Source organism: Lygodium microphyllum, chromosome 4, assembly GCF_053477565.2.
Source record: "Lygodium microphyllum isolate KBCC chromosome 4, Lygodium_microphyllum_v1.1.10, whole genome shotgun sequence".
NCBI lineage: Eukaryota > Viridiplantae > Streptophyta > Polypodiopsida > Schizaeales > Lygodiaceae > Lygodium > Lygodium microphyllum.
This window is the reverse complement of record NC_141138.1, coordinates 139,817,273-139,832,797: the sequence shown is the minus strand read 5'-3', so window position 1 is coordinate 139,832,797 and position 15,525 is coordinate 139,817,273. Positions and strand designations below refer to the sequence as shown.

Here is a 15,525-nt window from a genome sequence, read left to right as displayed (position 1 = left end):
GCCTATTTTTTACATTTTTCCGATGGGAACACCTAGATTTGATCCCAGACACCCCATTGAATTTTTTTGCAGTCTCCCCCTTGCCTTGTGGCCCAATTTTCCTTTTTACCGCATTGTGTTTCGATGCACGGTTTGTGAGTTATTAATTTTTCTTTGTTTTGTCGTGTTCTTACGTGCTTTGCGTCGCACGTGAACGCGCGCGTTTTTGAATTTGCGTGCCTCGACATGCCCCGTTCTCTTTGCGCCCTTTCGTCCTGACGTCTCGGCCGTGTTCAATCCCATCATTGTATTTTTTTACCCCCCCCCCCCCGCGGGAGCATATGTATGGGACGGGGACGCGCTCCCCTTTTTAGGGCTTTTCTTTTATTTTCATTTCTTTAAAAAAAAAACAACAACAACAACACCACCAAATCAAAAATAAAACAATTAATTTTTTTAAAAAATACAATAATTTATTTTTAAAAAAACAACATAAAAACACAACAAAAAACAAACAAACAAAAACAACGCATAAACGGGAAAAAAACACTTTGCACAACTATTAAAAACAAAAAACAACAAATTTAACAAAAAAAAAACAAAGAAACAAAAATCAACACACACCACCACCACCCCACCTTCACAACATTGATACTAACATTTACATCCAAAAAAAACAAAACAAAATGGTTGGTCTTCTTCTTCTTCTTCTTCTTTCTCTGCGACTGCCTCCCTTCTTGCATGCAACCTCCCTCCTCGTCACGTCCTTGCTGCGACCTCCCTCCTCGTCGCGGCCTTCTTCTTCCTCCTCATCGCGTCCTTCCTCCTCCCTCCTTGTCGCAGTTCCTCCCTCCTCGCCTGCGACCTCCCCTCCTCGTTGCATTTCCTCCTCCCTCCTCATTCGCCGCCCTTGACCTCGCCTCCTCTTCGTCTTCCCCTCCTCCACCCCCACTGTCTCCACCTCCTCCTTGCTCTCCACCTCCCCCGCGGGTGTCCTCCTTACCCCCCCACCCCTTTTGACCCCCACCCCCCTAAATTTACCCCCCTCTAAATTGACCCCACCCCTAAATTGACCCCCCACCTCTAAATTGCCCCTTCTCCTACATTTGGCCCCTCCCCCATCTTTGACCCCCCCCCCCCCCCCCCTTCTTAAACCCATATTCCTATGCTCTTCTAAGTCCCCCCTTCTACTCCCCCTCTAAGCCCCCTTCATATGCCCCTCCTAAGCCCCCCCAACTCCCCTTCTCCCCCAGCGGCCTCATAGCCCCTGCTCCCACCCCGCTCCATTTACGGGACCTACACGTGAAATGTGGAATCGTCATGCCCGGGCGTGGAGGTGTGATTGTGTGTTCATGAGCTACCAGCGAGTGTTCACGCGCAAGGACGCGCCTCCGGACTTGTCCGTGCGATGGTTCGTGCTCGGCCGTTTCCACACAACTATTCACATGCAGCCATGAGTACCTATTTTTTATTTGAAAACATAATTAAAAACCCGAGAAAACACCTAAAATCCAAAAATTTTCTTTTAGAATAATAAAAAGTTATTTAAAAATATAAAAATAGCTAGAAAATCATTTACCAAATTGGAAAAATTTTTGTTTTATTTTCCAAGTTGAAATGCAGAAAATCAGTTGCAAATAAATTACAAATATTAAAAATAATTCAAAATCCATTGAAAATTGAATCAAATTCATTAAAAAATCAATAAAATTAGAAATAATTTCAAAAAAAATACACCAATTAATTTAAATATTTCTAGAATATTTCATACCTTGAAAATGCTTTATCAAATGATCCAGCTATTATTTTAAGGTAAAAATGCTAAATTCAATACCTAAATTGATGGAAAATTATTTTTAATTCCAAAAATAAGCTGAAAAATACTGGATAAATCCAAAAACATTGTTGAAACTTGATGGTCCAATTTTCACTCATGGTGGACTGCTGAAACCTCACCATAAAAATTTACAACATATTCATGTGTCCCATTTTTTCCATTTTAATCATATTAAAAAAACAAACAAACAAGCATCGGATATTACCTTTAAAATAGTTTTTTTAAAATAAAACAACCTAACAACACAATTTTTTTTTAAAAAATAACTTGCGCACATCAAACAAATATACTTCCATTAACCTTACCTTAACGTATCACATCATTTTCAGTTCGTGATTTTTTTCCTTTTTGAACTGTTGATTTTTCTTTTTTCATTTTTATTTTTTATATTTTGCTATCTCAAATTTCACTATTAATTCTTAAAATGAATCCTAAACACCACCATGGCACCCGCGCTTGCGCTAAACACATATTTGTTTAATAAATTAAAATGAACATGTCGTTCACTTTACATGCACTATGTGCACTTTAGAGGGTACCTTAATTTCAAATAAAAATGAACCAGTCGTCACAAAAATGCACGCGCTAAAAAAAAAGAGCGCTTCAGACACACTTAATTTTTAATTAATGAATATGCATTTAGAGACCTAAGTCTGGATATCGAAGTTCGGGATTCGTTAAAAGCACCGTTTCACATTAATAAATTGTAACTAACAATTTAAAAATGAATCGTTGTTTTCTTTAAGGTTTACAATGTGATAAAATTTCAACTATGGTTAATAATTTATTAAAACGAACCCTTCACTAAAATCATTCCCCTCACTGCACTTTTTCTCATTTTCAATAAATACGTTTCGTGGGATAGGCACGTGCAGTCTTTCAAGCCTTCATTGCTTATAGAAGTTCTGGTTATGTCCTGAGAGTGTTATTGAGGTATTACGGTTTGATTTTATGATACGATTATGGGTGCGGTCTGTAGTTTTCTTTTCTGCCTGATACAGGGTCTCGCGTGCATGTTTGTTGCATAGCATGAAGCTTTCGGTCGCATATGTGTAGGGGTCATGCTGAATTGTTTCTAGGATGTGGATTGTTTGGGGTGGTCAGTCGGTTAGTCACGACTGTGCGTGCTTATTCTGGTCGATTTCTTTTTTATAGATATTCTGTTGTTTTGCAGGCATTCACTGTGATTGTCTATGTGTGTGGTGTGTGTGTCTATTCCATTTGAATGGCGCCTTAAGCTCCTCCTCTTGTTCAGTATGTCCTATTAATCAGTAGGGATTATTCTTCCCTACTGACTTTTGAGCTTATTGAGAAAGATGGCCTTGTATCTTTTATGGCTGCTCCACTCCATCTGATTCCAAATGATCCAACCCTTTGTGATGAGTTTCTCGCGTCATACAGTAAGAGATCGGGCTTGGTTCGTGGTACTTCCATGGTCCTGAAACCTAGAGGGTTAGGAAAAGCTTTGTCTCTTCCCTACAAAGGAGAACCCTTTGTCACAGCCAGACAGTTATTCTCAAATGAAGAGATCACAGAAGCACACTAAAGAGGTCCTTGATGTCAAGAAGGTGATTAACACTTAAAGGAGTGTCTTTCTCAATGATCACTAATCCTCTCTAGAAGTTAGTCTACCAATTTCTCCAAGACAGGTTCATACCTGCCAAGACACCATCTCACTATTTATCCAAGGAGCTCTTCACAGCCTCTAGGATGGTTTTAAAAGGGGTTGTCATTGACTGGAGTACTTACCTTCTTACGAAGATGGACCAGCATTTTGTCAAGGTGACTAGAGGAAATGTTACCAATGTAACCTATGGTTCATATTTATATGCTTTTCTAACATATTTAGGCCTTAAGAAGGGTGTTTTATCTCCTCCTCCATCTGATCCAGTCCCTCTCCCTCCATCTTTAGAAGATTCAGAACCCATTGACATAGAGGATAATGACTCCCCTCCTCCATTGGTCATTTAGCAGAAGCACTTGAAGCGTGTAGCAGAGACAATTCCACCTGTCATTTCTTTAGTGTCAGTTTTTGCTACCTCTGGAAGTGACCTCCCTACCTACCTCACATACAACAACTTATTCAGGGCACATCGAGAGGGTTCTTTGGATATATCAATTCCTTTGCTGAACAACTTAGTGACAAGAGATGCCATTCCTTTCCTTTGTAATGACATCCAGAGTTCTATTGAACTCTCACTGACAGCTTGTGTTCAACAATTATATGCTTCTTTCTATGAAGAATTGATGCAATCCAAAGACCAGATGCATAAGGCAACCACAGAGCTAGCCTCTACTAAAGACACTCTTTCCAATCTGTTTAAGCAGATGGAGTAGCAGACACAAATGATTGAGACCTAGAGAGAAGAAATATCTTCTTTGAAAACACAGTTAGTAGAAGCTCAGTTAGAGGTCACTAGAGTTTTGAAAGAGAAAGAGAAAATGTACAAAGAAGCTCAAGAGTTTAAGAATCTTCTGGATATGAAACTGTCAGCTTTGCAGACTGCTCACAATACAGTGGAATCCCAAGCTTCCCAGATTAAACAGTTGAAGGACCAATTGGCGCAGTCACGGTCCATCCCTCTAGGTCCCAGTGTCCCTATGATTCCTTCTATATCTTAGCAAGACTTGGCAGTTCTTCAGAGACAAGCCACATTATGTCTGTTGTTTCAAGCTAAGGTGGAAAGATTGCAGTCTAGGATGGATTTATTATGGTCTACATTTGAGCAATTTCAGGAGTATGTTCCTCCTAACCATTCCTTTTTTGTCCACTATCAGTTGTGCTGCAGAAGTTGGTCTTCTATATTAAGCTATCAACAATGGATCTACCTCTTCCAGAGGATGGGTGGAGTGGTGCCTGGTCTTTTGATTTGCTAACAGAAGTTGTCAGTATGGTCTTTGAAGATTCTGTGATGACGAATACCATGTTGCAGTCTTATATGTATCTACGAGATGATATATTAATTCCAGATGATGTGGATTTGACTTGGTATGTAGGGGTGTGGTCTTACAAGCTACCTTATATGTCAACCATTTGGAGTTGAGGATAGATGCAATGTTCTAGTGTTATTATTTTAAAGTGGCTGCTTGTCCTGACACTTCATGGCATTCAATGATTGATTCTATAGTCCTGAACCAATGACAGAATACAGCCTCTACTCATGTGCAGAACACTAACCAACTGAGGGTGGATCTTTTAGTTTATCTTTCCAAGAACCATCCCTTTGATTCATCCTTCTTTGATGCCTACCATCGACAATCTATTTTAGGCCCCTATGTTCTTAGCTTATTGTATTATCAACAAATGGACCATCGCTATGATGCTTCTTTTTCCCTTTATCAATCCAACTCAGTAGCCATATTACCTCTCCTTTTCCAATCTCAGGGTTTTCCTCAAATTCCAATATTTACCTATTGTTCTTTTATTGAAGATTGATTATTTTCCCCTTCTCCGCCTTATCCTTCCCCATCTATCCATATACCTTCTACTTTTCCTACTTAGTGGGTATTAAGGATTTGATCAGCAAATTCCAAGAAGAAGAGGATGGAGCTCAACTGATTCTCTCACGGGACCACATATTAATTGGCCATTAATTCCAGAGGACTAGACAATTGCTAGTCAAGTGTACCAAAATTATCTCCATTTTTCCCAACAATATTGATGTGCTACTTTCAATTCTTTCAGAATCCTCCAAATTCTTTTGTAGATGAGTCTTTATCCATGGATCACTTTCGTAATCATCAAGCTTTCAAGAGGGATCATCTTCACTCATACCCCTGAATATATCTTTTATGCTTCTTAATGATATATATTTTTTGGAGGTGCCATTCAGATGGTTGTTTTGTGTTTGTGATGTATTAATTTTTATGTGATGAGTTCGTGCTAGTTGAATAATGGATTTGTTCAAGAGCTCTCTTTTTGACTATTGACACTGATGATGATGGTGGATGGCAAGCCTACAATGCAAGGTTCAGGAACCTCTTATATCCTTTACCAATTTGTCATGACTTTCTATTGTTTATAAGATGTTTTAATGCATAACAATGTTTTCCTTTAGTAGTATTCTTTCTTAGATACAAGTGATAAGTTGGGTATGTATTTGGGTGATTATTGAATATACTAAAGAAGATTGAATTGAGCTCTTTATTGAACTTATATTCTTCTTTTTCTTACGTCGTGATGATGCTTCCTTTTTAAGTGTGGGGATATGTTGAGAGTGAAAAAAGACTAAATTTTTGATAGATTTTTATTGCTTTTGAGGTCTGAATGGTTGAGTTTTGATGGATTTTGAGTGATGTTTGGTTGTTTTTGGAAGTGTTTGAGAGTTTTTTGGATGATATTGATTATGCTTTGTAAGATCATGATGATTCTTAGTAGAAATATGAAGCTCTGTGATGTTCTAGTAGGTTTTGTTGAGGCTCTGATACCTTTTGTTTAGCTTCTATTTTGTTCTGATTTTCTTCTATATGAAGCATGGGTTAATGATTGATCAAGGTTGAGGTCTTTTGAAAGCTTATTGAATAGTTTTTTATAGTTTGGAATGATTTTATTATGAGTTATGAGGATCTGTTGTTCTCTGATGAACTTCTATTACCCTCTATAGACCTTCTATAGAGCCTCTGTCTCTGTTCTATCTTTGCTATGTTCTTGTTCTGTTCTATTTTGTAGATCTTATGTAAGTGTTCTCTAGAATGTATATGTGACTTTGGGAAATTTTTCTAACTTTTTGAAAGGATGAATCTAAGTTCAAAAGAGCTAAAACAAATGGAAGAAGCAGCTGCTAAACACTGAACAACAGACTGGAGTAACAGTGATAGTAGTGAGCTATGAAGAGACACTGTAGTGGCTCTGGTGCCCTTTCATACCTCCCATACCTCTTGCGAGGTGCATCTATGACCTAATAAGGATTATTAAGTTCCATTCTTGAGTACTGTAATGAGGAGGTGATGTACTATTGAGAGAGAGAGAGAGAGAGAGAGAGAGAGAGAGAGCCAGAGATAGCCAATTCTATCAAAACAATGTATCTATCTATGAGAGATTGAGAGAGAGAATTATGAAGACAATGAAGATGAATACTATGTGATTGATTTTCATTCAAAAATGGTGTATTCTTTTATGTTCTTGTTTGTTATGATGGATTCTGTGAAGATATTGAAGATTATGGTTGATTCTATCAAATCCGTGGGAGATATCTACTATGATGCTATGTGAAGATTTGTTGTTTTCCTTGTTTTGGTCATCAAAAGAATGAAACAAAAGCTTGTTGATGTTACAAGATAGATTTACTTGCAGTAGAATCCCCTTTTCCTTGGTGTCTCTCTTGGGGCTCTAATCATCAACTCAAAGATCCATGAGAGAAGGCTATAAGAGGTGTTGTATTTGGTGTGATAGCCAACAACATGACAAGAGGGAGTGTTCTACCTTCTGTAAGGCTGAAGCACAAACGCTTGTATTTTGGAAAGATGGAAAAATTCATCCAGTTGAAACTAGTCTTCCACTGGAGCCAAAATTTGGCAATGGTGGAATGAAGAAAAGATTAGAAGATTTAGTTGTAAAGAATGCCTACGCAGCAATTGATGCAGCTACCTATGGGCTGCAAATTGAGTCAACTAAATTAAATTTGAAAGCATATAAAGCTAATGTGCAATCTAAAGTATGGATGCAAGCATTAGATCAAATGGAATGCAGCAAAGTAGCCAGAGATGATTTGACTAACGCCAATCAGTGCATTCGAGGAATAACTGGTTGGAAAGAACCTGTAGATTCTTTTTCTACCTTTACACATTTGGCTGACATCAATCATAAAGAAGACTTGATTGAAGAAAAGAGAAGAAGAGAAGATGAACCAGGGCCTTCCTCTTCTGGCCCTCCAAAACAGGTAACTAGAAGAACGCTTGAATAACCAAAGTCTGCTGAAAGTATAACCCTAGACCAAGAGATGGAAGATCCGCCACAAACAAAGAAGACCGAAGGAAAGAAGAAAGGCAAGCAGCCAAGCTACAGATTGCAGTCTGATATAGAAACTGCAACCGATCTCAACGAGTCCTAGAAGAACGAATTCTGGGAAGTAAAATTGAATTCACGTTAGGAGAAATTCTTGAAATTGTCAAACGTGAATTTCATGATGTAATTATTAATGTAATCAAAAGAAAAAGACAATATGTTGGTAATGATGCTGAAGAAACAGTGAATGCTTTTTGGCAAGCTCTTCAAGTCTTTGTGTAGGATGAAGAGAAGTTGACTGCACAAGGAATTCAGCTTTAAGTAGTTAAAGAATTAATTGCAACAGTTGAAGCTGAAGATAAAGAAAGCATGGACGTAAAAATAAAAGAAGTAAAGGTTGAAAATATAATGGTCGGCTGGTCCAAAGCAGTTGGGCAGCCCACCTCTCAAAAAGAAGGTCATCTACAGCACATGCATGATGAAGAAGAAGCCCAATTCATTCCAAGCAGTCACACTACTCTCAAACACATTGGGCAAGAGCAACAATGGAGACAATCGTCAAAATTGGAGAAGAAGAAACACCATGTATTGCACTCTTAGACCATGGTTCTGAGATAAACACTATTCCACAAATTACTCTTCAATTTCTTGATGATGTACCTATCAAGGGATGTGAATTAGTCAATGAAAAGAATGAGGAGCTTTACGAAGATGGCTGCATGATATTTATAGTTAACCATACTTATGATTGTAATAGGATTTTGACAAAGCTAGAAGAAGTTCATCTTACCCTTTCTGGAGCTAAATCGATCTTTGGAGTTGAAGAAGTCCTAGTGGTTGGACATCTATGTGGCCGCTATGGATGCAAACCTTCACCAATCAAGATAGATGCCATCAGCAAAATGCAAGAAAAATGCACAAATATTTCAAAGGTGAGAAGATTTCTTAGTGCATGTGTATTCTATCTCATATGGATACCACATTTTGCTCATGTAGCCGAAAATATTTATCAATTATTAAGAAAAGTCCAAAGATTCTCTTGGAATAAAGAGCATACTCTCACTATGCGCAAATTAAAGAAGCTGTTAATTTCAGCCCCACTCTCAAAAGGGCTGATTATCCAAATGGTCAACCCATCATCCTTACTGTGGATACAAGTCCCATTGGGATAGGATGGGCTGGTGGCCAAGAGGATCTTGAATGTAACAGGTATGCAATTCATTTTGGAGCAAAATTTCTCAATGAACGTCAAAGAAGGTATGCACAAGTAAAAAGGGAATTGTGGGGAGTTGTAATAGCATAAAAGTGTGATCGTGAATACTTTATAGGTGCTTCCGTAGTGATAGAAACTATTTGTCTTCCACTCTTGAGTATGATTGCCAACTGTTCTACACCCAACGTAGCTATGCTAGGATGGATTGCATATATTAAATCTCTCAAAAGCATATTGCAGGAAAGGAGAATCTAGTTGCTGACATGTTGTCATGTGCAAGATATGACAATGAAGAAGAGTTGATGGAAGAAGATGAAGCTAAAGAATCTACACTTGAAGACTTTCATTCTAAGGCTGCTGAAAATTCATTTTCAGTTGCTGTATATACAGAACCAAAGCTAAAAACTGCATGTGTAGCTGACATTTTTAATGATACAACATTAAGTTCAGCAAAAACAGGAAAAGGCACTGGTGTAAATCAACAAACAGCAACAAATGTCAAAATTTTGTCAATGGAGAAAGGGTGGTAAACTAGAAGCCAGTATGCTCATTGCATTGCTCAAGTTCTAGTTCATTTCCTTGAAGAAGATTGGTTGAAAATTGGCCAATATTTGAGCACAATGAAGAGGAAAGAGACTTGGACTGATGAAGAGTTCAAGCATATTAAGAGGAAAGCTTATGGCTTCTTTCTTAAAAATGGGCATCTATGAAAGCACACAAAGAAGAAGAAAGGAGCGCCTATCTGAGTTTTAGGTAACAAAAGATTGTAACATGTAATGAAGGAATTTCATAAAAGCCTGTGGGCTAGCCATAGAGGCATATGGGAAACCTTTAGTAAAGTCAAAGAGAAATATTGGTGGCAAAACATGTATCGGGACATAGCACATTTTGTTAAAACTTGTTATGTGTATCAAATGTACTCTATAGTTAAGCATCGAGATGGGTTACAACCAACTTATCCCTTGTCTATACATTATAGATGGGTTATTGATAACCATGCCTACAGGAATATGGAATATGTGATATTTAGTGCTTGCAAGAGAGGACCTAACCAATCAAGTTGAAGGAGGCAAAGCCTTAACAACCAAAACCACTCAAGTTGTTTGTCGTTTTTTGCCTGAAGATGTGTTTTTGCAGATATGGTTGTGTCGGCAAGGTAACCGTAGATAAAGGAGAGTTGGATGTCAATGAGGCACGCGACTACTTTGCTGAATTGGGAATCAAGTTGGCTTTGACATCAGCCTACAACCTTGAAGGCAATGGGAAAAGTGAGAGAGGGCATCAGCCTATTCTCAAAGCTCTAGCAAAGTCTTGTAGAGGAAAAATCAAAGAATGGCCTAAAATGCTACCTTTTGCATTATGGGATAACTGCTAGCTGAACTTATGTAGGGGCAACAACCAATTATGCCAACTGAAGAATCCATTCTCACATGGAGTCTTTTACCTTGGGAGGAAGGCATCGGTAGAGAAGAGTTGTTGACTTTGTGCATATGGCAGCTGGAAAGAAGGCCTGAAGATGTTCAAGTAGCTATTGAGAAGCTAAAGACAGTGAGACTAAAGAAAAAATAAGATTTGATAGGCGACATGGACTTTGGCCAAGAGCTATTCAAGAAAATGACTAGGTGCTTGTCTATGACAACAGCCTAGATAATCAATACAGTGCCTCTAGGTAAATGGTAAAGTGTTGGTTTGGCCCATATGTGGTGAAGGCCGTTCATGACAATGCCACATATTCATTGGCTGAATTGGATGGGACAAGCATGAAGATACTCGTAGCTAGGAAAAGAATCAAGCTCTTCAAAGGAAGAGAAAGTTCAACATATGAGTTAGAAGACTTGGATATAATTCAAGAGCATGAAGATATAGAGGAAGAAGAAGAGGCAGAAGATGAAGATATTGACATGGCAGAAGATACTTCTTTTGACACTACAGATTCGTAAGACTTTGGCACATGCTAGAGGATGTGTAGGCTAGGAGGGGATGGATGTCGTGCCGCTACACGCACATCATGTAAAAAAAATCTAGAGTGTGGCTTTCTTATTGATTTAGAGAGTCAACGCCATTTTAGACATTAGTGTTAGTGTCCATGGTTCAAAAATATTGGATTTTTGGATAAGTTTTAGCCAATTTTTGATATTTTAGATATTATCTCTTGTAAAAATCCATAAAACTGTAGACAACTTCTAGATTAGGATAACATGTAAAAGAAAGTGTGTAGCTTTGAGCTATTTTGAGAGGATTTTATGTAAAAATAAAGATTAGTGAAATCGCGCAATGCGCTGTTACGCGAGCGGTGATCAAGAACTAGAATCACTCACAACCTGATAATGAGACATTAAGGAGTGTCGGTTAGGGTAATCGACTTTGTCGAATGCACAACACAACTTGAAAAATTCAAATATTCGATAAAACACCACAAAAAAAGACTAAAAACAATGCCTCTTATAGCTCACAAAAAATTTAAAACCCGTATGCAGGTAGAGCATCATACAACCACACAATGGAAATACCAATAATTCAAAAAAAAAAGAGAAATATATTCTCGTACCTTAACAACCTTGATCCGATGCTCGGTGCTTTGACATCCAAAAGCTCCAACTTCCAAATTGGCATGACTAGAGCTCACTCTAGCATGCGACCCTCCACTCTCCTTTCTCACATAATACAATTGAAAGCAAGGGGAAAGGCCCTTAACTCTCCATTCTCATCTCCTTATATAGTTTTCTATCCACACTCTCACACATTAGGCTTTTTGCTTTTAGCTTTTGGCATTTGCTTTTCTACTGCTTTTCACTATTTTCGTTTTTTCTATTTTATGTTTGTTTGCAACTTGTTTGGATCATAACTTCATCATTTGAACTCCAAATATAGTTGTTCGGGTATTCAAAATGTTCGGAACGCATCTAGTTGACGAGCCAGCCCAGATAGAATTACAAAAATCCATCAAAAATGGGCAAAAATACTGATATTCATAAATCTCATCATTTTTCTCCATCTTTTATCTTGGATGACTTATTCCCTTCCTTGGCCTATCACAAGGAACTTTCAATCGATCCCCATATAGGAAAAAAAGAGAATTCCCCATGGAATTCCCTAGTTGAAAATACATATAAGTGGGGAAAGTAAAAACTAGGGAAAATGGGACATTTCCTAGTGAGAATAAGTAGGGAATCACATAAGACATTTTCTATGTAGGAAATATTTCCTACATAGGAATTTTCTACATAGGAAATTCCTATGTAGGAAATATTTCATACATAGGAAAATATAGAATTTTCTATGTAGGGAATAATTCCTATATAAGAAATATTCCATATATAGGAAAAAAATTCTAGATGTGATTCCCTAGGTACTCTCACTAGGAAATCTCTCAATTTTCCTATTTTTTGCATTCCCTACTTATATGTACTTTCAACTACGGAATTCCGTGGGAATTCTCTTTTTTCCTTATCAATTTATCTACTTTGCCCTTACTCTTAAACATGCTAATATCAAACAAGAAATTACACAATAAATTTTTAACTAGAAATTTATATAGAGAATGTCATCATTTCTAAGTAAGGATCAATAACATACATCTAATGATCAAAATAGATTAAACAAATTAAGACATCAACATCTACTTCTAGCAACCAAAAGAAAAATGAAAATACTTTTAAAGGAGCATAGAACTAAAAACTAATTAAGCAACATGTGTGTCTTGAATATTTTATCCCTTAAATCTCCAATATGTTCCAAAGTAATAAATGTTTGAGTAATCCCTCAAATCTCTAATATGTTGAAAAGCAATAAATTCTTAACTCAAAGTAGAAGTTATGCTAAAACTTCCACATCATCTAGACTAAGCACATTGCTATTTTTGTTTAATACAACTTTGCCATTTCCTAGTAGCCAATAAACAATCTCCTTAATCATATCATCACTTGTTGGCTTCTTTGTATCCTTAATCAAGACTCGAAAGCTAGCTTCAATCTTTTTGAGATTCATGTATGTACTCTTTAAAGAAAAGTACATATCATGAATTGTAGGCACACTAAGATACTTCAAAAGTATGGTTTCCATGTTCTCTTTTGTCATATTAACCTGCATTGAATAACAAAAAGATAATAAGTAACTTATTATACTATGTATAGATAATTAAATGACACGAATTATAATATGAAAAGCCATAAATTTAACTACATGACTATTTTATATATATATATATATATATATATAAACTATAAAGCTACCCTTTAAGCATCATTGGAAATGTTAATCTCAAAGCTACAAATTCAACTACATGACTACAATTATATATATCTAATTAAAATATAAATTAACAATAAAGTTACCCTTTGAGTATCATTTGAAATGTTAATCTCAATGCCTTGGTTTGGGAGATATTTAAATTTCTAATTCAAATAAAATAAAAAGATTAGATTATGCTTTTCATGTATGACATAAACAAAAATATAAACATTTACATCTAGCACATTTGGTTCTTTTTCGTTGATACTGGTACCTCATTTCATGCTCCTTTGTTGCAAAATATCCTTCATCTTCTCACTTGGCTAGTCAATACGTAAAATAAATAGTTATTTAATAAATCATATCTTTAGTTATTCACTAAACTATGATGCTATTGTTCTCTCACAAACATATATCAAATACCTTCCTCTTTCTTTGACTTTTTCGAGATGTTTCATTAATGTCATCATCTGGATTAGCCTACATTCAAAACTAAAATTAGTAATCACATTAAAAACATTTATATAGAAAAAAAAGTTACATACCTTATCATTGCTTGAACTATGGATACTTTGTTCCAGAGTTTCTTGACGTTTAGTTGAGTACATTATTTTGTCTAAACCATGTGACAATAACTTTGAGAAGCTGGCACAATTTTCCATATCAAGAGTCTCATCTTCATTTTCAACATCCTACATTTTAAGCATGTAAAGGATAAGATACTGTTAAGAACATGAATCATATGGTTAATCTTAAATTTAATATAAAGCAAAGAACCTCATCGGATGTATAACATTGAAATTCTTCAAAGCTCTTTTCTTCCTCCACGAACATATTCATCTATGGGAAATGAAAGTTAATGTATAAGTATCTGTATAAGAGACATTCTCAAAGAAAGTTATTAGATATGAGCTCAAAAGCATTACCTGCAATGATAAATCTGTTTGCTTGTATTGTTAAAAATATAAGATTATAAGATATCTTTTTCAAACCTTGTTCATTCGCAATATCATCCATGCTAGGAATGTATACATCAAGTTGATTAGAATCAATAGTAGCAACATATGGTTCACTCTGCCATCAATAGACACCCCTAAATGAGTATGGGAGAAAAAGAGCCAATCCTACACTTATGATTTCAAACTTATAAATCATCTTACCATTGATGATGTTATGTCATTTGATACATTTTGAAGCTTATCTATATCATCCACTCCAAGAGATGTGGATAATTCTCTCTATATGTCATAAGATTAATAGTTCAATAACTAAGAATCTACACCTCAAATATTAGGAAATCCAATTAAAAAAAGTAACAATCAACTTACCTTCTTTAAAAAATCTTTTTTCTTCAAATACTTTCTTTCATCTTGCTTTGTACCCTTCCACCAGTCATATATGTCATTCTCTCTCCATATGTACTCACATCCAGTAAACTTCAATGGTAAAATCTCATGGTGATTCTCTGATATAATTTTCATGATATACTTTTTATCCACATTTTTATAACGTAGATCATCTGGGTTTAAGGATTCAAACCACCTACGTACTCGATGATAATTTTCGAGCATGACAGTGTGTTGACTTTTAAAGTATTCAGCCAATAGCTTTTTTCCATAAAGTCTACCCTCTTCTCTAAATTTCAACATGGGTGGCCGATAGATATCATCATATGATGGTATGCGTATCACTCCTATTGATACTCAAGTGATCAAATATCATTAGTTAGTATAATCATTTCAAAAAATGACTCATTATCAACATAAGAAAGCTGATAATACCTGATTCTTGGCTTGAAGAAGTGTTAAGGCAAGCAATCTCAATGTCTTCCTTTCTTACATTGTCTCTTGTGTCATCTTTAGTAACTTGTTTACCTATATATACATAGAGTTAACCAAAGCTCACGATAATACAAGGTTATGAAAATTTTCAATAACACAAAAGAAAGTAATTAGATATTGTGTATCAATTTGGGTCACCAAATTTCTACAAGTTTTTTATCCTTAAAGTTGGTACTTGCATCTTGACTTGAAGGAACATTATCGCAAGTAACCTCCTTATCTCCCTTTCTTACATTACCTCTTTTCCCACCTTTTGTTGTTCTTTTATCTATGTTTATATATATATACACACAATTACTCAAAGTTTAAAGATATGAATAACTATGAACATTTTAAATTTGGCAAAGAGACTAATTAAAGCTAGTTAATCTCAAAATGAATCACCTAATAAAGCAAGATGTAATATATGTACAAATTTAAATTTTCAAAGTTTAGTGGAAAAAAAGACATATACCTGTATCGTGATTTGAAGAGACATTAG

At 36.1% G+C, this 15,525-nt stretch overlaps 1 long non-coding RNA gene across 1 annotated transcript; it reads right to left on the bottom strand.

Annotated features, from left to right (window-relative positions):
- Positions 1-14,198: 14,198 nt before the first annotated feature.
- LOC148037686 (uncharacterized) lies at positions 14,199-15,079 on the bottom strand. The gene is made up of 4 exons (XR_015690798.1): positions 14,985-15,079; positions 14,532-14,896; positions 14,364-14,441; positions 14,199-14,277 (listed from the first exon to the last, which is right to left on the bottom strand). It is a non-coding gene; the product is annotated as an uncharacterized LOC148037686 (long non-coding RNA).
- Positions 15,080-15,525: the final 446 nt, after the last annotated feature.